This window comes from Podarcis erhardii (assembly GCF_964252035.2).
Source record: "Podarcis erhardii genome assembly, chromosome: 4".
Taxonomy (NCBI): Eukaryota; Metazoa; Chordata; class Lepidosauria; order Squamata; family Lacertidae; genus Podarcis; species Podarcis erhardii.
The window spans coordinates 89786047-89806039 of record NC_138508.1 but is presented as its reverse complement, the minus strand read 5'-3'; the positions used below and the strand labels follow the sequence as shown (position 1 = coordinate 89806039).

Sequence of the window (19993 nt, the reverse complement as noted above, 5' to 3'; positions counted from 1 at the left end):
AGAAGAGCACTGCTGTCCAAGCTTATTTCGGTGCATATCCTACATTCTTATTTTAGTGTTGCGTTCTGCTTATAGCAGCAGCATGATGAATGGGTTCTATATATTTGGTTGTGGAATGGACAACAATATGATCGCATTGGAAACAGTTGAACATGGGTGGTATTTGGAGCTTTATGATGAATGGATGGGGGAAAGGACACAGTGTGGTAGTAAAATATCATGAATATGTTGTGTTTTAGGTATTGAAATAAATAGCTAACTTGAAAAGAAAAATCAGCACTGGCCAAACTCTTCTCCCAAAGAAGAAATAATCATCTTGTTTTCTTTAAACCTTGGTCCAGATAGACGTTATTAATGCCAAAATGCTTAATGAGAGCTCACCAAACTGAGCCTCATTGGTTAAAATACTGGCCGGCTGTTGCCATTCCATCTGACTCGTCTCTTTGATGAAGAAGCACCCTTGTGGTTCATGTTAATTATATCACCTTTCAGGACACTCTTCCTTTTTGAAGCGGTTCCCCAGTAGTGGTTTTACCTAGCCTGAACCATTTTGTTACATGTTCATAGAAGGAGAGAGGCCCTCACATAGGTGGGGCTTGCAGGGCCAGCTGGAATGCCAGTTTTACTTGTAAACTGGGCCTTACAGTGAGATGTGGAACCTGTGGACCTCTGTATGTTTTTGGACTCCAGCTCCTACTAGCCCTAGAAGCAAGGCCATTGGTCAGGGATGATGGGAGTAGTGGTCCAACAGCATTTGGAGGGCTACAGATTCCCAGTCTTTGCCTTGGAGAAGACCCAGGCTAAATTCCTGTGCACAATTTCACTTCAGGTTCAGTCTTCCTAAAAACCTCAAAACATCTAAGTTTGTTGATTTGTTTGGTCATCAGGAAAAGCAAGGATTTGCAAATCTGTGTCAAGTTTTGATATGGGACTAAGAGTGCAGTCTTAATGCACACATTGATATTGTTGACTGGGGTGGTAGGACCATGCTTAGTTGCGTCTTCACCAGCCTACATCAGCAGAGAGATGTGTCACCAGTTGCAGGCTCTTCCTAGGTGGGTGGAAAACTTTCCCTCACCCTAGTTCTCTCAACAGTGGCAGAAATAACAAATCTGCAAAATGTGGCATTTTTGGTTGGGTGTTGGCAGATTTGGATCCACATGATCCAAAACCCTGTCTGTGTGGATATTCCAAAGGACCTCAAATCCCTCATCTACAGGAGCTGGTGTAGTGAAAAATTGGAAGAAACTTCCTCTACCTCCTGCACTGGCCAGGGCAAGCTAGCAGGACCTGCAGCGTAGGAGTAGATCCATCACATCATTCTCCCTGACCCTACTTCAGTAGCTTCCTCCACCCAGTTTCCCAGGGTGTTTCAGTAGTTACCTTCAAAGGCATGAGGAGTCAATGTGGTGCCCACCAGATATTGCTGAATCATAACTCCCATCATCCTGGACCATTGGTTGTGCTATTTGGGGCTGATGGGAATCGTAGTCCAACATGTTGGATAACATGTTGGTTATCCAAGCTGGAATAGCTTTCCCCTCCCTTAACTCTTAAAATCTTTCTTCTGTCTGAGAGTCAGAATTGGGTTTAATGGACACTGATGATCAGGCTTTTCTTATATTCCCTCTGCACAGAATTGGATCAGCTGAAATGGGGCATGTGGTCTACAATGTTATGATGAGAAAGAATGAAGGATGGTCAAGCTGCTACTTGTTACAGTTATTGTTTTATGTCTTGAGAATGCAGTAGCAGTGGTCAGACATGAGATGCAATGCTGATCCTCAGGGTTTTCTATGCCATCCTCCCCTCACCCCCCCACCCCCAAGTATTTGCAACAAGCAATCGTGTTTGATTTTCTCACGTTATTGCCAAAGCAGGGACCACTATCATCAGTGGATCTTATACTTTGGAATCTCAGAGATTAGGCTGTAGTATTCTTATTCCCAATGTGATCACCTACTGGCCTTTAAAGCCCTAAATGGCCCCGGTCCAGTATCCCTGAAGTAGCGTCTCTACCTCCATTGTTCTGCCCGGACACTGAGGTCCAGTGCCGAGGGCCTTCTGGTGGTTCCCTCACTGCGAGTAGCAAAGCTACATGAAACCAGGCAGAGGGCCTTCTCTGTAGTGGCACCTGCCCTGTGGAATGCCCTCCCACCAGATGTCAAAGAGAAAAATAACTACCAAACTTTCAGAAGACATCTGAAGGCAGCCCTGTTTAGGGAAGCTTTTAATGTTTAATAGGTTATTGTATTTTAGTGTTCTGTTGGAAGCTGCCCAGAGTGGCTGGGGAAACCCAGCCAGATGGGTGGGGTATAAATAATAAATTATTATAATATTATTATTATTACTGGGAAGCATGGATCAGCCAGAGGGCTCAAAACCTGGAAAGGAATCACATTGAGGCACAAGTTGTGTGAAACGGAGCCTTCATATGTGGCCTATATAAGTAGCTAGGATGACCTATGTATATGATTTTGGGCGCTATGGGTGCTCCATATGTAGGCCCAATCCATATGGTGCCAATTCAGGTTGCCTAATTGATGAACTGGTCATATTCTAATTGGAGAAGGGCCACCGTTTAGTGCTAGAGCATCCTAGGTTTAATCTTTGGCACCACCAGGAATGTATGTTGTCTGAAACTTTGGAGAGCCATGTCGAGTCAAAGTGGATATTACTGAGTTAGATGAACCAATGGTCTGGCTGGGTCTAAAGTAGTCTCCTATGTTTCTACTGCTGTTTTATCTAACATTAAAATAAAAGTTTTAAGTTTTGCTTACATTGGGCTGCTTCCAACTAACAGTTGTACTAGCCTAGGCCAGTTCAATGAGTCCCACTGGTGCAACTGGTCTATTCTTTCCTCTCCACCCCCTGTTCCGCTGTGCTCCCCCCAATCAGCTCTGTGGGCTTGAGGGAACCCCCCAGAACAGTCGAGAGGGGTGGAGAGGGGGAGATCCTTCCATCTGGCAAGCAGCACAATTGTAATAGTGCAACATTTAATTCCACCCTCTATATTCAGGGTGGGTGGGAGGTTCTTCATCCATTTGTGTACCATTTATTTGAGCCTCAAGATGTTTCTGGGCAGCTGTAAACCGGCTCAGTTCAAACTGCAACCTTCCATTTATGCTGTTTCCTCATGAAAAGAGTGGCTCCATCAGTAGTGTAAGCCTTGAATGAGTGGCACTTGTCCATGTTATAGACTTATCACAGTGGAGCAGAGCAGTTATATACGCTGACAATTCTTTGCTCAAAGTTGGTCCCTTTGAGAGGCTAATACAGTGCTCTAGGCTAAACTGTGCTAGGTCTAGCATCAACACTGATTCTAAATAACTCACGATTTCTCTTCTACCAAGTGGATAAAATAAAAGTGCCTGCGAGGGGGGAAATGAGCTAAAAAGGTGGTAGCATAGTACATTCTTATATCAGATATCCGCAATACCTTTATTAGGGACAACCAAAATGTCACAAAATAATGGAAAGCTTTCATGTTCTCCAGAAGTCTTCATGAGGCAATTTTTTTTTTGCAAAGCAGAGAAATGGGGAGGAGAATAATAATAATAATAATAAATGGGGGGGGGACTTTAATACCACAGTCACTTACTAGGGAATAAGCTGTACTGAGCTCAATGGGACTTAGTTCTGGGCAGATGTGTACAGGATTGTGCTGCAAGATCCCATGGAGTTCCAATTCTCCTTTGCTTCTCCCAGTGTGCCCACTGTGCTCTCCTCAAATGAGCTATGGAGGGTCGGGAAAAACTGAAGAGCAGATTTAGGCTGTGCACACGGTCTGTGTGAGAGAAGGGAGTGGTAGTTCTGTTGCACAGCCAAAATTCACTAGTGGAAGCAGTTCGTTGGATTCTGCATTCATTCAGTCTCACTGAAATCAATAGGATGTGTATAGGGGTTTACTATAAAGTTGCCTTTGACATTTGATATATGGAGTGCCAGGATTCATGCCCCAATGTCCTGGTTAGCTTGATAGAAAGCATTGGGTGCTCTCTGGGTTTTGAAGCATTTTGTTTATATACCAAGGTGGGTAACTTGGAGCATTGGTGTTCCACTTCTGACATACCATGGGCAGGGTCATTGTGGTTGTTATGGAACTGGATTTGAATCCGATGAATCAGTGATAAATGCTGGACAATATTCTGGCTTGCGGGCTGAGTCTAACCATTATTTTTCTCCTGCCATTGTATGCTATTATGCACTAACAGCACACTGCTATGTGCAGCATCAATGTGTTGTAATGGGTAGAGTTGCCTAGGTCAGGAAGAGGAAACCTTTGACCTTCCAAAATTTGTTGGACTACAACTTCCATCATTGATGGCCATTGGCCATGCTGGGTGGAGCTTGGGTTGATGGAAATGGGAGTCCAACTACATTTAAAGAGCCACATTTAAAGAGCCTGACCTAGGGAGACCTGGTGTTCAAATGCAAGCTCATTGTTGAGGATCACTGGGTTCAGTCATTGCCTTTTAGCTGAAGCCAGCTCACTGTGAGAAAGGGAGGAGATGCAAATAAGGTTAGTAAATGAACCTTCTGGATCCCAGCAGGGGGGAAGCCACCAGAGATTTGATTTGCTCTGGATAAACTGTGGAAGGAGAAAGGATTCATGCTGAGAGTAACGTGAGAAAATGTGCTGCTTTGTAATATGTGAAATGGTCTCATAAGGCAGTCCCATAGATCTAAATCAGAGCCTGTTTTCATAAATGATGCTAAGGATGGATATTTTTGGTATGAGATGCATTACTTCTGAATGCTTTTAATGCAGCTGAGTGAGCAGAAGGGAGTCACTTGGAAATAATAAAAAGGAAATGTTCATTCTAGCCACTTTAAGATTTTCAGTCAAATTATAAATATGAAAAATGCACCGGGGTGTGGGGGAGATTTTAGGCATCATTGTGTCCATAGCCGCAGGACAAGAAAAGACTTGATCTCACTTGTCTCTGAGTAAATTGGGAGTTTCATAGGACAGAGTTCCCTGCTGGGCATGGAAGTCCACAAAAATTAATCAGTCCTGAACCTAACTAGTGACCAAGAGCCCAGTGACTAGCCCTCCCCAGTCTTGTTGGATCAGAGCAGACCTATACACAGGGGGCTGGGGATAAACAGATTGTTGGATGCTTGTAGGTATAGCAGAAGAGGGTTGGCAATCACATGAGCATATGTGGCCTACAGGACCATCTAAGTGGGGAAGACATAGCCACTATGTGTAGCTTCCTTGCACCCGGCCATCTATGGACTGGGTTTTGGGAAGGATTTCATGTAGTTGTTTTGATAAGATTCTAGGTTAGGTATTTGGCTTCTCCAGAGAAATGGTGTCTAGTAACTGTGCTGAGAAAGATCTTTGTTTGGGGCACTGAAGAATCACTGGTGGTGCCAGTTATCATTTATTAACCTGCTCAGTGGACCAATGGTCTGAATAAATATACAAGGCAACTTCATATGCTCACTCACTGCATTGCACCAAGACAGTGAATTAGATTTCATCCCGTGTGTTGATTATTATCTTATTGTGTAGCTTTGATTCAGCTCTTGTTCGAGGAACCCTCCTACTTTTTACAATTTAAAAAATGCTTCCATCACTGAGATGAAAAATCCAGAATCTATGTGTGAACAACTCATATACGAAAGCTGTAACTTCAGGCACATAATTTTGCTGCTTTCAGTAAGAATTTGGATATGTGGAAATGTTGTGTCAACAGCAAGGAATTTGTGATGATAGCCGATAATGAAAAGGATTCGGTTTCCATTTCGGCTGTATTAACGTTGTAGCAGCTTGTCAGAATTGTAGAACAGACCTCTTATTACACATTGGCCAGCCATACAGAGAGGAAAAAGATGATATGCCAACATCTTCAACAGTCAATTTCTGAAGATGTGAAAAGTGGCATTGAAATTTGGAGGGGCTAAAGCAGAAAGTATTGGTAAGGATCCTGATAATATTTAGTAGGAATATAAGAGTCCATCTGAATGGACCAATGCTGCATCTAGCCCAGTATTCCACAGTGTCTAGCTAGAAATTGCTGGGATGCTCGCAAGCTGGACTCCTCATTGCCCTTAGCACCTGCTTTTCAGGACCAAAATTTCTTTTTCTTTCTTTTTTATTTCAAACAAATTCTACTTAGGGATGGGCAAATTTGTGGATTCCAGTTTCTCTATTTACCCATCCCCAATTATACATTTTCTACATTATACATTTTCTTTCTTTTTTATTTCAAACAAATTCTACTTAGGGATGGGCAAATTTGTGGATTCCAGTTTCTCTATTTACCCATCCCCAATTACACATTTTCTACATTTCCGTAACAGTTTGCAACTGAAAAAAAAGGAAGTCTAGATGAAAATTCACCGTTATTTTAGTGCAAATTTCAATTGCTGTGTGTGCACGTCAGAAAAGTGCAATTTTTTAAAAAAAAATAATATTTATTAAATTTTTAAATTTTACACATAAACAAAACAACAATACAAACACAAACAAAAACAAGTATAATTTCAATCTCTTTTTTTCTTGTGACTTACTTTCCCGACCTCCTCATACCTCCCCATTCTGTATTCCAATTTCTATTTATCAAATCAGCAAATCCTTTCCTTTATTCTTGATTTAATTTTTAGCCTTTCTTTTCTTTTTATTTAATCATTACCGCTGAAAACCACTTAACTTCTAAACCCATGTCATTCTAACATTCGTTAATTTTACAGTGTTTCCTAAGATAGTCCTTGACTTTCTTCCAATCTTCCTCCACCGTCTCTTTCCCCCGGTCCTGGATTCTGCCAGTCATCTCTGCCAGTCCCGTGTAGTCTATCATCTTCATCTGCCAAGAAAAGTGCAAATTTCAAAGGATGGTTGTGTTTCAGTTCACATATTGTTTAGTAGAATGTGAATTAGGCAGGTTCAGTGATTGAAGTGTGAGCTGAATCAAATTTCATCCCCTCCCTTATCAGCAGACCCACTCTAATTAATGGTCCCAAATCAATCATGTCCATTCATTTTAGTGGATTTGCTTTATGACTAACATTGGATACAACCCACTGCCTCTTAACAGTGGCATAGTGGAGAGGGAAGACAGGGGACAGGGATGGCCCAATACATTTTGGCACCTGGGACAAAGTGCCCCACTGCCCCCCCCCCCTTGTGCTAGGGGGAGGCAGCATGAATCCTTGCAAAGCCTTGTCACTTTGCAGGGGGTGGGCAAACTCCTCAAGAGTTTTCTGAATGACCCCCCTCACCAAATTTAGGCGAGAGAGAAAGGTGTTCCACAAGGCTTTGCTGCTGGTCTCCTTCCTCCCTAGTGGCAGGGGAAACCAGTAGCTAGCTTTGTGTTCCTTCTCCAGTGGTGGCAAAAATGGTGAGGTGGGAACCTGTGAGGATGATAGAAGCTGTAGACCAAAAATCTGGAGAGGAAATATTTGCTTCCTGACTCAGAGACCAGCTGTTACTCCCTGACTAGGCAAAGGCAACATTTAATTACCCAAATAGCCAAGAAATTGCTGTTTTTAAAAAGTTGATGCTTTGAAAGTGATACTTGTTGAGATTCTAAAGCCTCTCCTGTCTCAACTAACTTCTGAATAATGGTGAATGGACAGCCTTTTCTTACAGTTCCGAACAAACAGAGGAAGACTCTCAGTGAATACAGCTGTGGTGTTTACATATCCCATTTAAATCAATCTCTAGAATTTACATGAATGAAATTGAAATCACATTTGTGCTTTACATTTGATTAAATCCCACAGGGAATTCCAGACTTCCCTTTTCATTATGTTCTATGAAGAGTGTTGATTTGCCATGAACAAAAATAATTCAAATTTCCATTCCAAATGGATCTCATTCCTTCACAAATAGCGAGTTTTAATTACTTTCCACTGTTTTTTTTTTGTTTTTTCTTTTCTTTTGTTTTTTAATGCTATGAGTCAGCCACTCTGCTTGAATATCATTTTCGTCATCATGCAATTGTGCTCGTAAGTTTCTGTACATTTATTAACATTCTCATGGAGTTATTCTCCCAAATGGTAAAATAGTTTCAGTTCATTAACTTCCCTCTGAGTTTGCCAACCAGCAGCAAGCAGAGTTTGCAAGCTTGAGCTGTATTGTATAATTTGCGGAACAAGCCATTTGTCAATGATTGCATAAACCCGGTTGGGGAAAAAAATCTCTGAACCAATATGATATATATTTTTTTAGCAATTTCTCTGACTTGTTAAATGGACACGCAGAAAATAAATTACATTATGGAGATAGGTTTCTGGAAACTATGAAGCGGAGGATGTCCTCTTCCCCACCATGTTGAGAAAACTATTTAACAGAAGCATACATCATAATGTAAGACAGTACAGATGAATGTATGTGTAAGAAGTTTCAAGCATGAGTTCACTAAACTTGCTCAACTTCAATGCCATACTTATATCAATCATAGTAATTATTATTACTTTATTTTTTCCAAGAGACAGAAACATTTAAGTGTACAAAAATCTGGAGCAAATTAAGTGGAAAAAGACCAAAAAGTGAAGATGATTGGCATGGTATATAGAAAACTGCCTTTTTCTGGGCTTGACATTTGGGCTATATAGCTCAGTATTGCCTCAGACAGGGAGGAGAAATAAAAATTCTTAGCCTAAGCTGTGATTCAGGATGAACAAATCTGTCAATTTTAGTTTCTCATTCTTCCTCTCTTATCCTTTATCCAGTGTTGGGGAGGGGATCATTTTTGGGGGGAGTCTGACATCTGGAGTACAGCATGTTGGCTTCCCCCAGTGAGATTTCCAATGCGGGGGGGGGGGGGTGTTAATGTAGATCCCAGATGATCTTTGTGCCTCTGGTGTCAGATGAACTGTGCTTGACAGTACCCAAACCAGGGAAGACTTCAGTCTTTCAAAGTTCAGCAGCACCTTGTGTGAGCCCAAAATTTCACAACTTTGATTAGGTTATATAATTTAAGATATTGTTATCTTCTTGAATTTTTAACTCTTTCCCCATAACATACATATAAATATATATATATATATATATATATATATATATATATATATATATATGCAGGTTTTGGTGTCCTCGGGTGTCTTCCCGTGTAAAAGTTGGGGTGTCTAGGCGACGTTTCGACGAGGTCTCACTCGTCATCTTCAGGCTGGTGCTTTCGGCTTCTTGTTACTGGAACAGAGCAGGATCTCAGTGTTTGAGTTCCTATAAATACTGTAGAGGGGGTGTGGTGTATAGCCTCCAATGTTCTGGGCAGAGAGGAAGTTCCCAGGCTAGTGTGCCTTTTCTTCTTTTGTTCCTTAATTACTTGAGAGATATCTTGAGTGATTTCTTGAGTGATATCCTGAGTACCACTTAGGTGGGTCATTAGGTGTGGATTAGTTGTTAAAGTCTTTGTGTCTTGACCTCTTGAACTTTGTGAAGAGTTTTCCTGAGAAGATGGCTGTACTGTACTTAGTTGTGCTCTGGCTTGGCTTCGTGTATAGGGGCGAGCTGTGGTTTTGTGGCTTGTGTCAGCCAGATCTGTGTAGGGATTGCAGGGGGGTGCAGCATCCGGAGGTGCCACCATGGATTGGCTACTGGATGGTGTCTGTAATTTATCTGTGGAGAGGGTCTTGGTTTGGGTCTGGTGTGGTTGATTGGTGTTGGCGTTCTGTGTGCCTCTGGATCTGGTGTCAGTTTTTGTGGGGAGGGCTAATTTCCAGATGTCTGGCAAGCGGGATGTGTCGTCACGCTTGTTCATGTTGTGAGGGTGTTTCTCTATCTCTGGCATGGCCCTCCTTCCTTATATCAAGGGCACTACAGATAAAATTAGCAAAATCCTCCATAAACACAATATCAAAACAGCCTTTTGCACCAACCAAAAAATAGCCAATATCCTCAGAAACCCCAAGGATAAAATCCAGTTGGAAAACCAAGGGATCTATGAAATACCCTGCAAAGTCTGCCCAGCCACGTACATTGGACAAACAAACAGACGAATAAATGCACGTATCGCAGAACACAAGAATGCCGTCAAAAAAGAAGAAAAAACTTCCTCTCTTTTCCAACACATGAAAGAAACAGGACACGAAATTAATTTTGCAGATTCCAAATTGCTCTTTAACACGGAACATCACCACAAGAGAATAATCATGGAAGCCATCGAGATAGAGAAACACCCTCACAACATGAACAAGCGTGACGACACATCCCGCTTGCCAGACATCTGGAAATTAGCCCTCCCCACAAAAACTGACACCAGATCCAGAGGCACACAGAACGCCAACACCAATCAACCACACCAGACCCAAACCCAGACCCTCTCCACAGATGAATTACAGACACCATCCAGTAGCCAATCCATGGTGGCACCTCCGGATGCTGCACCCCCCTGCAATCCCTACACAGATCTGGCTGACACAAGCCACAAAACCACAGCTCGCCCCTATACACGAAGCCAAGCCAGAGCACAACTAAGTACAGTACAGCCATCTTCTCAGGAAAACTCTTCACAAAGTTCAAGAGGTCAAGACACAAAGACTTTAACAACTAATCCACACCTAATGACCCACCTAAGTGGTACTCAGGATATCACTCAAGAAATCACTCAAGATATCTCTCAAGTAATTAAGGAACAAAAGAAGAAAAGGCACACTAGCCTGGGAACTTCCTCTCTGCCCAGAACATTGGAGGCTATACACCACACCCCCTCTACAGTATTTATAGGAACTCAAACACTGAGATCCTGCTCTGTTCCAGTAACAAGAAGCCGAAAGCACCAGCCTGAAGATGACGAGTGAGACCTCGTCGAAACGTCGCCTAGACACCCCAACTTTTACACGGGAAGACACCCGAGGACACCAAAACCTGCATTCCTGTACCCGTGAAAATCTACGAAAGCAAATATATATATATATATATATATATATATATATATATATATATATATATATATAAAGTTTGCCAACACTGGACACTGTATAAAGATAGGCAACGTGGCAATATGGACCAATTTAAGCAAATACACCGAAAAGAGTACAGTAGTATCTTGGGGATTAATAGATTGATGGAAGTAGCTGAAGATTGATGGAATGAGCTGTGTGGTTTATCTTCGCCTCTGTGTTCCTCCCCTCATTCTGTTGTGCCTCCTGAGTTGAATTTTAGATTGTAAGTGTATCAGGTGAGGGACTTGCTACCTTGTTGTTACACTGTAAAACCAGAGGAAGCCAACATGGTGCATTCCAGACATTGCCAGACTCCTGTCAGGCCCCACTCAGCATGACCAATGGCCAGGTATGATGGGAGTTGTAGTCTAGCAATAACTGGAGAGCTTCATGTTGGCTACTCCTGTAGTAAAGCATGGTGCCTTGTTGTGGTTGTCAGGTTTCTTGTAGATGCCTTGTCTTTTAGGTTTAGCAGCTGCTCCACCATTATATGCATACTTCAGAAATACTAATATATGTGTGTGGAGTTTTGAATACCAGTTGAAACAAAGCCCACTTTGATACAGTGAGTTGCTGCTTGGTGATCTCCGGGCAAGTTGCACATGGTTTCAAGGTACCCAGGTAACCTGTTTACAACATGCATCACCAACTGGTGAGTGTCTAGGGAGAAATTACTCCCACACAGAGCTGTCATGAGGACACACTGCAGTTTAGCAAGCTAGAAATATCTGCTTCTACAACATTTTCCTTTGCTGGTTGAATGCTGCACTTTTCTCTTTCAAACTGAAAGCTGATCCTATAAACTGGGGGTGCCAAATTACCAGCTGAACTGCGGAAGGAATCCTGTCACAGCTGGCAGGCACCTTGATGTTTCATTGCCAATTGCTGTGGATCAAGCTACCCTTTGTTATTGAGTCTAATACTGTTGTGGGCAATTATCACCCCATTCGTTTGTATTTAATTACAGAATAACCCAAGTGTAATTGAGAGAAAAAAATAACCTGTCACTTCTTAACATCTCTGTAATGTATGTATTGGGGAAATGCTGAAATGAATATTTGAAAGGTTTCAGCCACTATCTTGTATCCAAAACAAGTTTAGCTTTGGGACTGGGAGGAATTAAGTCCTCAAAGTTTTCCCAAAAAAGGTGCTCAGGTTTACGGTGCTTCAGAGCAGTGGAGGGAATTAAAGCATTGCTGCCTGGCATGGGTATGGAAGCAGCCAATGCCCTTTCCAGCCAGCAGACCACTGCAAATCCAGTAGGGTCTTAGATTGTCCCATTTGAAATTGGGTTCAGATGGGAAGTCCCACCCTGAGATTGCTCCAATTGGGGAATTCCCAAACATCCAAAAAACATGGGATGGTGGCGGAGGGCAAGGGGCAGCAACTACCACCCACTTGGCAAGAGTGAGCATCCATTATCTGAACTCTTTGGATATATTTGTTGTTGTTTAGTCGTATAGTCGTGTCCGACTCTTCATGACCCAATAGACCAGAGCACGCCAGGCACTCCTGTCTTCCACTGCCTCCTGCAGTTTGGTCAAACTCATGCCAGACTCCCTGGAAAAGACCCTGATGTTGGGGAAGATGGAGGGCACAAGGAGAAGGGGACGACAGAGGACGAGATGGTTGGATGGTGTTCTCGAGGCTACCAGCATGAGTTTGACCAAGCTGCAGGAGGCGGTGGAGGACAGGGGTGCCTGGCGTGCTCTGGTCCATGGGGTCATGAAGAGTCGGACACAACTAAATGACTAAACAACAACAACATGCTTACTAGGAAATGTGGCAACTTGCAGATACTGGAGCAGACTGCTGATCTGATCTGCACATTTGTCTGGGTGGGTTGGATCAGGTGATTCCCCTTCAGAAACTGAGTTCACCAGATTCCCTAGAGTTGCATGTGATTCAAACTATGGGGAGCAGAGAGGTGAGAGATGGTAACCTTTTCTGGTTTTGTTATTTACAGTGGAATCCTCAGCATGTCTACTCAAAACTAAGTTCCAAAATGGGTTTTGCTCCTGGCAGAAAGTATAGGAGTGGAGCCTAATTATCTCTAGAGCAAATTCTCTAGAGCAAATCAGTTGCTAAAGATGCCATGCTCCCCGATATGCCCAAAATTCAAACACTGCTCTGTTTTCTGTCAGGTAAACCACTACTGGAGTGTGAAACCTCAGTAGACTCCAGTTTCTTCCAGGCTCTGTCCATGACCAACCTCATGCCACCACTTTCCATCCACAAACTATCAAGTTCTCCCTGGCTTCACCCTTGTCCCAACCAGATTCTGCGATAGCCCTACATGTTCAGAGTCTGCCATCTGGCCCTTCTCAGAAGATCAGTAATTAATGAAATCAAATGTCAACAGCTGTTGTTCTTTTTTCTGAGTCAACCAAAATCAGGGTATAGCAGTGAACTAGTGCATTTCAGAAGGCTTTCATGCTGATATGATAAACTGGAGACCGACGGGGGTTTACTACAGGTCTATGGCGTTGTAGTTTCTTTTGGAACAATAGGCAGGAAACCTTTCTAAAGACCTCAGTAATATCCTCACCACCTCCACCGGGCAGTTTAAAAAGGCAGGTTGGCAAAGTATGTGGGTTAAATAATGAATGAAATTAACATAGTTCTTTGTTTTAATTATGCGCTCATAACTGATGAGAAAACAAGGTCTTTTGTCTCAAAGCTCTTAAATATGTAATAGCCTCAGCCTTCCTTAACCATCTCTTTCAGACTATTGAAATATGAATGCTATTACTCTAGAAAATCTTTTTGGGGTTGTTCTTGTTCCTCAGTAGGTATGTTAATTACTTTTTTAAAGTTCTAATGAAATAAAGAAAATCACTACATTTTGGGAATGCTCCATGAATGCCAAGTTTCTAGTATATGCAGAATTGCTATATTTTTTTCAAAAGTTTCAATTATACTTTTTTTAATAATAAAAAAACCCAGTGACTTTAGTTGAAGGGATAAGGGGATTAGAGTAAATGGAAAATATGAACTTCTGAAACTAATTTCCAGACCTAGCTGGTGCAGAATCTAACTTCAGATGCCTTTATATACACCTTTCTGTTTCTCTCAAGGGGAGCAGTGGAATTCTGCCCATTCCCTTTCTTTTCAAAACTACCTGCTTATTAAATACCAGACCTTCTTTTCAGATTCTAATTTAAAGCACTCCATGTCTCCAATTCTTATCCCATTGAAGTTTATGGAGAAAAAGCTATTGATTTGATGATCAAAGTACCCATTTGGTACTGTCTTTCTTGAGCCTCATAAATGTTCTGATGTGCATATGAAATATCTGCAAGATCAGAATTTCATATATATATATATATATATATATATATATATATATATATATATCAGTGACCAAGCAGGATGTGGCCAATTCACTCTAATATATATATGAGTGAATTAGCTACATCGTGCTTGGTTACTGAATCATTCATTAATGGGCAATTTCAAGTGTCCCACAGGCTCTTTGAATCTTGTATAGACATTATTCCTTTTCAGAGATAACAAGCGTTCCATGTACAATCAGGGTTTGTGCAAACCATAGTTTGCTCTAACCATCACTGCAAACCAGCTTCTAACTGTATTTGCAAACTGTGATAAAGTGCTAATTGCAGATGGCAGAAAAGCTGGCACACACACAACACCAACTGTTTACGCTGACTCTGTTAAAAAAAAAAAAAACCTATTCCCCTGTCTCTTTTATGCATTTTTGTGTCTTTATATTACAGTTTTGCATTTGATTTGTTTTTTAAAAAATGTTCCTAGCCACCTTTAGCACTCTGTTTTTAACATAATAGAAGCAGAAAGGCAGGATAAAAATGATGCTAACTAAATAAACCACATTGAGATCCAAAATGGAAAGGAGTTGTCTACAAAAGAGGAGGGAAGGGGAGGAGGACATAAGCCTGCTAACTACCAACTCCCATTAGCCCCGAGCCAATGGTAAGGGATTATGTGAACTGCAGTTCATCAACTTCTGGAGGGCCACAGGTTATCCACCCCTGCATTAAAGTGAAAGTTATAGTATGAGAGCCAGTGTGGTGTAGTGGTTAAGAGCGGTAGACTCGTAATCTGGTGAACCGGGTTCGCGTCCCCGCTCCTCCACATGCAGCTGCTGGGTGACCTTGGGCTAGTCACACTTCTCTGAAGTATCTCAGCCTTACTCACCTCACAGAGTGTTTGTTGTGGGGGAGGAAGGGAAAAGGAGATTGTTAGCCACTTTGAGACTCCTTAAGGGGAGTGAAAGGCGGGATATCAAATCCAAGCTCTTCTCTTCTCTTCTATGAATGGTACAGTGGCGTAGCGTGGGTTGTCAGCACCCGGGGCAAGGCAAGTAATTTGCGCCCCCTAACCCGTGGATTTGCGCCCCCTAACCCTAACCCTCAGATGTTGCGCCCGGTGTGGCCGGCCCCCCCTGCACCCCCCACGCTACGTCACTGGAATGGTATACTATATAGTATATAAGGAACAGCTGGATGAGGACAATTGTTAAGAAAGCTCTGTTTGCTTGAAAGCACAGAAACCATGAGATGTATAACAGTTCCTCTTCTGCAGACAAAATAATAGCTTCTGTATTGGTCAGCCTTTACAGAAGAACAATAGATGACTCTTGGTTCCTTGAATGAAGGACTCAATTGAAGGGGAATAATAAAAAAGGTCTTATTTTCAGGGTCACTGTGAAGTACTGAGTCAAAGTCATGGAGAAGACTTCAGAAGGAAATCATAACAGTGAAAAGAAAAATCTCAAGGGCTGTCACATTGAAGAGGGAACAAGCTTGTTTTCTCCTGCTCTGGACTCAAACCAATGGTTTCAAGTTACAAGAAAGGAGATTCTGACTAAACATACAGAAAACCTTTCTGACAGTAAGAGCTGTTCGACAGTGGAATGGTTTTCCTTGGGAGGTTGTGGACTCTCCTTCCTTGGAGGTTTTTAAGCAGAGGTTGGATGGTTAACTGTCATGGATGCTTTAGCTGAGATTCCTGCATTGCAGAGGGTTGGACTAGATGACCCTTGGGGTCCCTTCCAACTCCACAATTCCATGAAATAGTGGATTATCTGGCCCCAGCCTAATAATGGAAGACAATAATGCGCAGCAACAGCTTTCCAAACACAAATTCTACATAATACAAGCACAGAAGGCTCTTGCTTACATGGCAGGGGAATCATTCATATCCCGCCTCTAGGACTGCACATATGGCACTTTTGCAACATTCACACATTGCTAAACACATGGTCAGCTCTGTCACCCATTGACAATCATAGCCATCCATCTGCTAAGAGGAGAAGTTTTATGTCTGTTCATCAGCAAGTGGCACAGAGATATTCTACCCTGACACTTCTGTAGATTGGGGTGTCTGCATTCATAGGTTGTAGAGACTGAGGACTGAATACATGTCCTAATGGAACACAGGGCTTCTTCCAAAGAAGACAGGCTGCTATTAAGGCTCCCCTCCACCTCCATAAGATGGAGTGCAACTTCATATTTACTTTCCATATCTATATAGAAATTTGTATCTGCCCATTGAGTGCCTGACAATACCATGGAATAAAATAAAACAAAAGCAGAGATTGTAAATGAAATGTGACCTTTACATCGCACATAGCAGCCTGCTGGAATAAAAATAGTACAAGAGATCCAGATGGGACTGGCCACAGTTCACTGAGCAAGTTGGTCCAAAATACTGGTGCAGCTACTGAGAAGACCCTATCTCTTGCTGCCGTCAACCATGCCTCCGTACTAGATGGGACAGAGAAGACTTTTGTGCTTCTGATCTTAGGGAAAGGGTAGAATGTATAGGAAGAAGCAATCTTCCAGATGTCCTGGATTTGAATAGTAATCACACTAAGTTGTTATTTGATATTAAAATTGTATTCTGACATTAGTACACTTTTCATTCCTCCCCATCCCCATTTCATATTACTAGCTAATGCTGATGTATTTTGTTTGTGTGTGTGTGGAATTCTCATAATAATATAAAGACACTGAGTATATAGTAAGGCACGTTCCACTGTAGGAGGAGAATGTGACATGGCAACATTCATATCAATGGTACCCCTGTGCTTCTTATGAATATGTAGTTTGACCCTAAATGGGGTATCTGTTCGGGAATTTATGTCTTAGAAAGAAGGAACCAATTTCCGTAAAGCAGTGGATTATGCCTGAGTTATATTCCACTTCCACCATTTTATCGTGAAAATTATCCATTTTATAGTATGCTAGAGAACTTTCTGGGGTTTATCCAGGCAGCAGTTGTCTGGTAATAGGGGGGAAGAGAGAGTGAGAGGAGATATGCACCAGAAGGAGGCAGTGGAGATGAGGGGGAAAAAATAAAATACTTCACAGGAACAAGGAGAGGGTTATTCTGGCTGCCTTCCAGAATAAAATCTTTCTAACTTGGTGCTGTTTAGTTGAAATGTTCTCCAACACTTATATCCTGATTATATGCATTTAGTGGGAAATCAAAACAAAAAGCCGGGCTGATATTTCACTGAGCACTGACCATACGCTGGGAGGAAAGGGGGAAAAAAATGTGGCAAAGAATGGCATAGGCCAGTAGAAATTTCTGAGGATTTCAGGATATGAGGGTTGGCTTACTGTACTTATAGATGTGGTGGCCGAGGGTAGAGTTTTCTCTTTTCTTTTTATGCATTTTAAAAAAGAAAAGCAATGTGAGGCATGATCAGTGGCTGGCGAGTCTTTCAGCCTCTCTGAAATCTTCTGACTTCTTTCTAGCCCACTCACCAGTAAAAGGACATGAGTTATTTCTCTGTTTTTGACCAGGGGAAGGGGAAGGGGAAGATGGAAATGGAAATTTATCCCAGTAGTAATCCCCCACCACTGTCTCATGAAAGCAAATAAGGTTTTGGTTTTGTGACTGTAGTGTATATCTCTGTGTATAGATATGTATTCAATGGATGTAAACACATTTTTCCTGCTTTAGCAACAACAAGAAGAAATGTCCAAACAGGGTTTGCTGTTCAGAGACCTTGTGAATTTGAGTGACTGGATGTATTGATCCCTCCTGTCAGTTACAAAGAAGTGGATTCCACTAGAATGAGAATCATAGTCCTCCGTGTTTCAAAACACAGTGGAAATATCAGACTACTGAAATATGTCCTAAAATGTGTCCCAAATCTTATCCCCTATGCTGGCAACATTCAGGATGTAGCTAACAGAACAAGCTAAGCCATTTCATACTGAATCCGATTTTAAGATGTATATTGCAGAGCGGAAGAGAGATCATAATTTGGAATGTAGCAATTCTCAGAACGCCAAGGAAAGCATTGGCCAGTTCATACAGCTGGTGCCTTCCATGGGATGTTTCTAGATCATGACCAACCTGGGATTGTGCAGAACTATTATTTCTGTCTCTGTGTGTGTCACACACAGCTACTGCAAGTATACACAATTTGTATGTGATAGGCCATACCTTGGTTTCAGGCCACCTGCTTTGCATGCAGAAGGTCCTAGATTTAATACCTGACATCTCCAGGTAGATCTAGGAGAGACCTCTGTCTGGAATCCTGAAGAGCCACTGCCAGTCATCACAGACTATACAGAGCTAGATGGATCAATGGTTTGACAAAGTGGAAGAGAGCTTCTTGCTTTCCTAAACAGAGTATATTTCAAGATGTAGCGGTAATGCAAATCACAGCAGCCATATATCTACATTCATGTGAAGGCATAGGTCCATACAACCATATTTCCATCTGATTCCAAATGCCTTCAAATCCGCCTTCCCCTACCCTCCTCTCCATCATCTTGGGAATCATGATCTAGGGGCATCCTACTGTGGTTGTCTAAAGCTATTTGAAAACATATTTGTGGGCTTAGGTTTTTCCTTTCTTTACAAGTTTCCTTTATTCTTCTAGTGCCACTAGCACAGCCTCTACTTCTAGCATGAGCCATCAGAAAGTCAAATCTAACTCTGTGAGTCTGATGCACCAGAGCTGAGCAAATGCAGACGTCATCTTTTCTGAACTTCAGAACTTCGTTAGCAAGTAATGCACTGCTTGACTGAGCAAACCTCCAGCTGATTTCAATGACACTTTTGTTTGATTAAAGACTTCAGATTTTGTCTCTGAGAAGGAGGGATGAATGGAGAACTCCTTCAAAGGGAAGACGTGGTTCGGTGCCAGAAGCCAGCTGGGTATGTTTATAGAGAGGGAAGGATGTAGAATGTTGGTTGCCTAGAGCGGGGGAAGCATTCAGGGGAAGGGAAGCCCAAAGGGTCTCTCAAGTGGCAGGATTCTGTTTGGCTCCACCTGGAAATGCTCCAATATTAGCCAACATTTCATCTTCCCCAGCTAATTGCATTCAGATGGTGTTGAAAATTAGGTTTTCCTGCTTCAACCTGCAGTGGGTACAAAAATCCTACCTTGCATGTGCTATGCATATGCACATGTTAGTAGAATACATTTCAAAAGGGAGAATAGGCTCTATCAGTTTAAGCAGTGGTAAACTAATGAGCATGACGAGTGACGCTGGCCACATCCACACAGCATGGCAAAACCATAGTTAATCGTTTACCATTTAAGTGTCAATCTTGGCCATTTTGTTCCCAGGTTGACAAGTTCCACCTGCCCCTCACTTCCCTCTACAGCAGCCTTTCTCAATCTGTGGGTCCCCAGATATTGTTGAACTACAACTCCCATCACCTCTAGCTAGCAAGGCCAGAGCTCAGGGATGACGGGTGTTGTAGTCCAACAATATCTGGGGACCCACAGGTTGAAAACCGCTGCTGTACAGCATGTGCAGAAACTGCCTTCTTGACCCACTATTGGCCTCATCTGCTCAATCTGCTGGAGCCTTTCTTCACACGCAGGAGAAGACCCTAACTCACAAATGGCTTAAGACACATCAGCTACCCTCACCTGTTTCAGCTGGCCAGTCAAAGCTATTCCTGGGGTATGGCCACTGTTACATCCCATATAATGAGCGGGCTGCTTATAAATCTTTTGCCAATAGCAGATGGTGGTATGAGGTGGAGGCACTTGTCTGACCTGGCAGGTGAGTCACTGCTCCTTACCAGGAAGGAGAGAGGAGAGGCAACAGGGAGGCATGGTGCAAAAGCACCCGCAGAG

At 42.4% G+C, this 19993-nt stretch overlaps 1 long non-coding RNA gene across 2 annotated transcripts; it reads left to right on the top strand.

The window, feature by feature from the left end:
* The first annotated feature begins 12473 nt into the window (after positions 1 to 12473).
* Positions 12474 to 13260, top strand: LOC309339869. Of its 2 annotated transcripts, none has more exons than XR_014155583.1 (2): positions 12474 to 12751; positions 13044 to 13260. It is a non-coding gene; the product is annotated as an uncharacterized lncRNA (long non-coding RNA). The 2 variants fall into 2 exon arrangements; XR_014155584.1 differs by having other exon boundaries at positions 12474 to 12826.
* Positions 13261 to 19993: the final 6733 nt, after the last annotated feature.